Below are 8,730 nucleotides of genomic sequence, written 5' to 3' on the forward strand. Positions count from 1 at the left end.
AGTACTAAAGACAGGTTAGATGCATCATTGAACTACAGAAAAAACAAACAAACAAACATCTTAAGGCTGATTTATACTTTCGCCTGGTGCCGCATCGTGCATCTCACGAAACGGATGAGGCTTTTATACTTGACGAGTTCGACATTGAGATATTGTTTTAAATGACAGGGGGCGGTCAAAAGAAACGCAGTAAAATCAGACAAATAAACAGAGAAAGTAGAAAGTTTCCGGAACTAGGTCATATCATTGAAGATTTTTAAAATAATTGTTTTTTATTATTTTTATAATTGATTATAATGATTTTTATAACCATTCAAGATTTTTTAAATCAAACTTTGATGCATCACTTGCTTTTGTTCATATCTTGGACAGATCTACCTATTAAAGTTAGATATTAATGGCAACAGAACATGAGTAGCTCTTCAATTATATATTTTTATTATGGCAAGAATACTGACGTTTTTATTTTTATTATTATTTTGCCCACTCATTTACATAAAGCTAAAAAGGCAATAATGGTCCAACATTCCTGACCATTATCACCAATAAAGCCTAGAAACTGGACATCAGTATATTGTAAATTTATAGGTTCATGTATTCCTTTCCAGTTATCAAAGATAATTTGTTGCTTAATTATAGTTTTGTAACTTGTAAACTATTTTGAAATCAAAATTGTAATATACAGTTTACATCAGTGTAAAACCTATGAATGGTGGAAAAACATATTCTGTAATATTAAAACCGCCTGGGTCTCCACTTTTGCATGGCCTCTTTTCAAACATATCTCTCAGGTTTTTCCAAACGTTTACAAAAACTGTCCTCCTTTTCCACGGCTGTTGCAATTAATAGCCAATAATTATTGGTCATCTGGTTATCTCTGTGATCACGCATGGACGGATCATAAAGATGTCTGTACAGTCATACCTAATTCAGACAAAATCTTATCAAAGTGTTTCATATTCAACTCAAATCAAGCACGATGCCGCGAACTGTTCATCCGAGTCTCAAAAAATTTGTGAGCTCCGCCAGCTGAAATCACATCGAGCGCATCCAAAGCAAACATCTGCAAACATAGCGATGACGTCACATTTGCCACGCGCACTCAGTTCAATAACAGAAAGCTGATTGGCTATGCATGTTGGTCTCATTTGTAGCTGTAATACCGCATTTACATTTGGACTAGTGAAATAAAGTACAACACCACGAAATCCAAGCAAGAATTTAATTGAGCATTAGATGTAGCATTACATGGACATCATAAAAATAAGACCTGTGGTAACATATTTAAGGCCTAGAACAGCGAATTTACTTATTTTTAAGGCCTAAAATTTTGCTTTTTAAATTTTAGAATTTTTAAGACCCAGAGGAAACCCTTTTTACACATTTTTGGCACAATCTCTTTATCAAGATGCCGGGGTTAAACCCCTACACTTTTTCAATAGACACCCTGGGATTTTTAATGACCACAGAGGATTTCATCCGAAAGAAGGCGCTTACTTAGATTCCCCATCAATATACTGGGGCATTAGGACCCACACAGACCACAGGTTGAGCTCCCCCTGCTGTTCTCACTAACACCATTTCCAGCACCAACCTAGCTTTCCCATGTGGTCTCCCTACTAAGTGCTGACCGTGCACAGCCCTGCTTAGCTTCAGTGGGCGAACATGTGAGAGTTGCAGAGAGCTAGCTGCCGGCTGAAATCATATAAGCAGTCAATGACTATCAAAGCGCAACATTGTTCATTGTGAATTAAATAGTACTAATGTTGTTTTGAAGTCATACTTACTGTATATTTGATTTCAAACTGAATATTCAAAGTAGTGTTGAAAAACGGTGAAGGGACTGAGTCACAAGTTGTCACTGTTCAAAAATAAACAAATGTGCTAAATAAATCCAGCTTTACCTCAATCTAATAACTAGGGCTGGGCAGATAAACGATATTATATCAAATCGTGATAAAATGTATATCAATAACAAAGAAAGCTTTGGACTTTTTTACTGTATATTAATCTAAGACCCAATCACACAGTAGAAATGTGCAACAATGGGAATCTAAAATAGGCATGGGACGATTACAGTTTTAAAAGGTATACCGTGGTTTGGAAAAGTCAAGGTTTTAAAACTCCCAAAATTTTATGCTATACCGTTCCTAAGGTATGTGTAATTTATTTTTTACTGTTTTAGGAAATAAATTGTAAAATAAATAAATCTGTGTTTTTGAAACTAATAAAAACAGCAGACATGAATAATTCATTTTAATTATTTAGTCTGTCATGTTTATTGTTCCAAATTATTTAATATGTTTCTTAATATAAAATATATTGTGTTCAAAGGTGGAAAAAGTTTTAGCTTTTTGTCCAGATATTTGAAAACGAATATATTTTAGAGCATTAATCAAATAACGTGAAACCGTGATACTTCTATTCGAAGGTTATCATACTGTCAGAATCTTATACCGTCCCATTGCTAATGTAGAAGTGTGTTGATATTAGAGGTGTACCGAATTTTCGGCCACCGAAAATTTATCAGCCGAAAATATGTTATGTTGGACCCTCTAATTTTTGTGGCTTCAGTCACTGTTGGGACACTCTTAAATCTGGAAGAAATAACAACTTACATCGAAATATATATATATATATATATATATATATTATTGTTGTTGTTCAATATGGAAAACAATTATCAAGACTACATTATTGCCATATCAACCAGGCCTAGGAATAACCCTGAATTTCAATCATAACAAATGAAAGCATTTCTTATTCTGACCAACTGCCATTTTTGGAGGAAATGCTCTAAACAACAAAATGTTGATTTGAATTGTATAAGAACTTTATATAATAATACAGCAATATTAACATCACTCTAACATAACTTCTTCGGAGAAGCTGAGAATTTTCAAGTGGTGTTTTCCTTGCGGTATGTTGTGTCTGTACAGTTTATTAACATACACTGCATACCCGACAGTTCACAAGTAACGTTAAGTTAACTTAAAAAGAAATGCAATAGACTTACAGTCAAATGCAAAGGCTTAAACAGTGTTTTACATTAGACTACAACACACCAACCCCCTAAAATGACACCATTATTCCATATTGAACACTGTTATAAACATAAACACCGATAATCGTAGCGACTCCCAACCAAAACAACTCCACGCCCTCTTTTACGATAATACATTGATTTGCATACATTGAGCAGTTGCTGAAGGTCTGATACAACACAAACGCAACCTTAAAGTCACGTCTAATTCAGTCTGACAACAATTTATAGAGGATTACTGCCTCGACTGAAGCATGCGGACACAGTTAAGTGCATTAAATGGCATCGTGTTGCACTTTATAAGCTGTCAACTTTATGCTCAGAAAGTACCAGCGCAGCAATGCAGCTATACCGACATGACTGCGTTTACAGGAGCCAAAACAATCGATAAAGTACTCGTACTTACGGATATGTGCGCATCTGATACGAGTATTTAGGATAGGAACGACCTCAAGTTGCTCTTCGGGCTGTAAAGTTGTTACAGTGATCCGTCAGGAAGTCAATGCAGGCCTGTCAGTTGCTTCTCGGGCTGCTCGAGGAGGAGAGATCGGCCACAGGCAGAAGCAGCTCATCCACCGAGCAACCGATGAGCAAACGTCACTGAGCACGCGCGCCAAAACCATTCAAAAATAAAGCGGGCTTTTTCTGGTTTTATTTTTTTCTTATGGGTTTGAAGTTGTTGATTGGAAAAAAAACGTGCATTTACAAAAAAAGTACTCAAGTCTAATAAAGTATATCTTATCTTGTTAGCAAAATTTCAGGTAGCCTGTACATAGATAGGCCTATTTACATTAGATGTTGCCTACGCTAGTGTTGTCTATTGGAAGGAATGCGTCAATAGAGCCGCCATTTTAGTACAGGGCAGCACTCCTTTGAAATGTGGGATCAAGGTGAAGCGGAGGACTGGCCATTCATAGGCAGAAATATCTACACATATACATATAAATCTATGATCAGGAGTTTTCTCTGTGGTCAGTATGCAAATATTTTTTTAAATTACGAAAATTATCATTTTAACCATAATTTAGTGCGAGTTGATGCTACTTTCTTTATGATCAGTGACTGTATTACCTTGAATGAAAGGTGTTAGAAATGTCAACTTTGTAATGTTCTTTTGCATTAAAACAACAACAACAGACCTTTAGTTTAAGGGCTTGTTAATAAAGTATATAGCTATTTGAATAATACGACAATTGAGGAATAATATTATATAGAGTTTGACAGAAAAATAGCATAGTTTGTTTGTGATTATTACCCTTTAGGTTAATATTCATAAGGGTTGGACACAAAAATGATGACTGAAATACACTCACCGGCCACTTTTTAGGTACACATTACTAGTACCAGGTTGGACCCCCTTTTGCCTTCAGAACTGCCTTAGTCCTTTGTTGCATAGATTCAACAAGGTTCTGTAAATATTCCTTAGAGATTTTGGTCCATATTGACATGATAGCATCACGCAGTTGCTGCAGATTTGTCAGCTGCACATCCATGATGCAAATCTCCCGTTCCACCACATCCCAAAGGTGCTCTATTGGATTGAGAACTGGTGACTGTGGAGGCCATTTTAGTACAGTGAACTCATTGTCATGTTCAAGAAACCAGTCTGAGATGATTTGTGCTTTATGACATTGTGCGTTATCCTGCTAGAAGTAGCCATTAGAAGATGAGTACACTGTTGTCATAAAGGGATGGACATGGTCAGCAACAATGCTCAGGTGGGCTGTGGCGTTGACACGATGCTCAATTTGTACTAATGGGCCCAAAGTGTGCCAAGAAAATATCTCCTACACCATTACACCACCACCAGCCTGAACCATTGATACAAGGCTGGATGGATCCATGCTTTCATGTTGTTAACGCTAAATATTGACCCTGCCACCCGAATGTTGCAGCAGAAATCGAGACTCATCAGACCAGGCAACGTTTTTCCAATCTTCTATTGTCCAGTTTTGGTGAGCCTGTGCAAATTGTAGCCTCACTTTTCTGTTCTTTGCTGACAGGAGTGGCACCCGGTGTGGTCTTCTGCTGCTGTAGCCAGGGGCGTTGCTAGACATAAAGCTCTACTGGGGCACGTACCCCCTCCCCCCCCCCCCCCCCCCCCCCCCTCAAAAAAAAATTATATATATATATATATATATATATATATATATATATATATATATAAATACACTATTATTCACTATTATTTTGAAGAATAATTGTATAATAATAAGAATACTTTTATTTATAATATAATATACATATGTATATTATATTTATTATAAATAAAAGAATTCTTATTATTATACAATTATTCTTCAAAATAATCTTAAATGTAACTGGAAAACAATGTTAAGACAACTGGAGTGATGCTAAGATCATTTAAGAAATTACTTTTGCATAAATATTAATTTAATTTGAATGAAATTCTATAGACAATTCAATAAAATACAAAAAAAAAGATGTGTTATAGGATTATCTGTTGTAGACTTGACACATGGCAGATAATTAGGTTTGTTAAGTCTTGACTCCTCATCCCTCCTTTTTGCTTCATACAAAAAAAATCTATCAGGAGGCATGCTTAGTAAGATCACCATCATATTGTTTAAACTTTAGTTTTGTCCACTTGCAAAACAAAAAAGGCTGTTACGCTGGTTTTCCAACGCATGAGCGGCGTATAACAAGCAGCCTGCTTTTTTGGCGCGCATGTTTACTACCGGGACGCTCAGAAGAAGAGCAGTGCGTGCGCGAGCAGCGCGTGCGAGAGGCGCGCGTGTTCTCTGCGCACACGCGGAGATGCGTCAGTTTGCTTTTTGATTACAATACTATTACATTGCTTTCACCAGCGTTGGTTCGGTTGCACTTAGAGAATAACGTTTTTATTTGGGAATGACCACTTTTAATAAATACACTTGCATATGAAGTAAATCATATCTCAATGCATTTACTGGGGCACTGGAGATTTTCACTGGGGCACGTTGGGTCTAGCGACGCCCCTGGCTGTAGCCCATCCGCCTCAAGGTTTGAAGTGTTGTCCATTCAGAGATGCTCTTCTCCCTTCTTGACTTTCTATCAGTTCGAACCAGTCTGGCCATTCTCCTCTGACCTCTGGCATCAACAAGGCATTTGTGCCCACAGAACTGCCGCTCACTGGACATTTTCTCTTTTTCGGACCATTCTCTGTAAACCCTAGAGATGGTTGCGCATGAAAATCCCTGTAGTTCAGCAGTTTCTGAAATACTCAGACCAGCCCGTCTGGCACTAACAACCATGTCATGTTCAAAGTCACTTAAATCCCCTTTCTTCCCCATTCTGATGCTCAGTTTGAACTGCAGGAGATCATCTTGACTATGTATACATGCCTAAATGCACTGAGTTTCTGCCATGTGATTGGCTGATTATAAATTTGCGTTAAAGAGCAGTTGGACAGGTGTACCTTATAAAGTGGCCGGTGAGTGTATTTCATAATAACTTCATAATATAAAATATTAATATATAATATATAATACACATCTACCAATATAATTAACATTGATTACATTAAGATTTACAAACATTTTCTCCACAAAATGCCTTTAAATAGGCAAATCAACCAATATTTAAATATGAATTAATTCATTCATGACTTTGCATACAATTCCAGCACAATTTATTATTATTATTATTATTATCATTTTACATCAGAGGGTTTTGGAAATCTATTTTTATCACATTTTTTTTAATTAGACAAGTAGACAAAGTATTAAGTTTGAATGTATGCCTCGCTAAGTCCCTCATAGTGCTGCTGAAGTGAAGATTTAGATTTTTCTTAAAAAACACAGTTTAAAGTATGTAAAAAAAAACACAATTTAAAGTATGTAATAGAAATCTACAGACACAAACTGATAAAGAAAAACTTAAAGGTGCATTATGAATATTTTATATAATGGGCCTCTTGAAAGTGAGGAAAATAATCTATAAATTCCAATCAACCATTTTAAGCCTTGGCCTCCCTCAGGACTTTCCACTGAGTTATTTTATAGTGCTTTTTGATTTACGAATGAAATAAGGTTTGGGGAGAACACTAGAATAATACATGAAAGTCTAATTCCAAAGGGAACACATGGTGAATTAGCCTTCTAGGTTGGCCTAAATATTGACGTCACAGCTTTACAGCTTAAAAAAAAAAACTATTAATCTCACTAAAGCTTTTTCGACCTTGTTGAAGTGAATAGAAATAGACAGAACAGAAAAGAGACATTCAGGATGAAGCCTGACTTTTAATATTACCTGCTCTAAGAAACATGGTGTTGACTAAAAGCAGGGACTCTATAGAAAATCTTCTAGAAGAAATTCTGTATTTTGAAAATGAAATTCTGCCTTCTGTCAGGATAAAGAAGTGATCATTTTTTTATTGAGTAATAATCCTCGGACAGATGATTTCAAGGGGACTGAGTGATAATGTAATGCAACATAACTAGCAATAGCCTTCATCTATGCATCTGTACTGCATATATGAATAGTAAAGCCCGAAATTATTCATACCCCTGTCAAATTCTGTCTTGATGTTACTTTTATTCAACCAGCAAGTTTGTTTTTATCCTCAAATGACATGGGCTTCTCCCAAAAAATAATAGGACGATGTACAAGAGGCATCATTGTAGAAAAAAATATTTATCAGCTTTCATTTACCTTTGAACAAAAAAAGTGACATGTCTAAACCTATTCATACCCTTCTCAATAATCAGTAGAAAAGCCTTTATTGGCTATTACAGCAATCAAACACTTACTATAATTGCTGAGCAGCTTTTTGCATGTCTCCACTAGTATTTTTGCCCATTCATCCTTTGCGATGAGCTCCAATTCTTTCAGGTTGAAAGGTTTACTAGCCATCACCCTGATCTTTAACTCTCTCCAAAAATTCTCAATTTAGGTCAGGACTCTGGCTGGGCCACTCCAAAACATTAAAGTTTTTTTTTTATCTCCAAACCATTTCTTTACCACTTTTGCTATGTGTTTTGAGTCGTTGTCTTGCTGAAATGTGCACTGGTGCCCAATGCTAAGTTTCTCTGCAGGCGGCCTGTTGTTGTGATGAATAATTGTTGTTGTATGAATAATTTCAGGCTTATATACTGTATTTATGAAACAAACATGTTTAATTACACTGCACCTGTTTTTTGAAACACAAATACATTCTTTTCAATAATTACAGAAACATATGGGGTGAAATTGACTTCATAGATGATTTGGATATAAGTATGACCTTCAAGCACATATACAGTTCACAGTATTTTCATTTACAGTAACAGTTTTTTTTTTAATGTTGCATGAAAGCATCAAATTAACCACCACCTTCAGTGTTTAACATTGCACATAAGGCAGTTTCAAGCTGTAAAACTAACAAATTAACTTTCAGCCTGCACTGACCGCCTACATGAACAAGTTTTGTAAGGTCTCGTGGCAAGTTTGGGTTGGAGTATAACTGATTTAAAAAAAGTTTAATCAATAAAATTAACATTCATGCAGATGAGCCACAAACTGAGAAGAAGTATGAGAAATAAAATGGTCTCAAATTCACACACACACACACACACACACACACACACACACACACACACACACACACACACACACACACACACACACACGCACGCACGCACACACACACACACACACAAATCAAACTGAAAGGAGATTATATCGTGTTTGCAGTATTTAATTATAAT

At 36.0% G+C, this 8,730-nt stretch overlaps 1 protein-coding gene across 1 annotated transcript in view; it reads right to left on the reverse strand.

The window, feature by feature from the left end:
- syne3 (spectrin repeat containing, nuclear envelope family member 3) overlaps nt 1–3,585 on the reverse strand; it is a 59,941-nt gene extending 56,356 nt beyond the window's left edge. The window contains exon 1 of the mRNA XM_056476831.1: nt 3,450–3,585. The gene's annotated coding sequence lies outside the window, so the exon portion shown is untranslated. The remainder of the gene's footprint in view (nt 1–3,449) is intronic.
- Between the last annotated feature and the right edge of the window lie 5,145 nt (nt 3,586–8,730).

This window comes from Danio aesculapii, chromosome 17, assembly GCF_903798145.1.
Source record: "Danio aesculapii chromosome 17, fDanAes4.1, whole genome shotgun sequence".
NCBI classification, from domain to species: domain Eukaryota; kingdom Metazoa; phylum Chordata; class Actinopteri; order Cypriniformes; family Danionidae; genus Danio; species Danio aesculapii.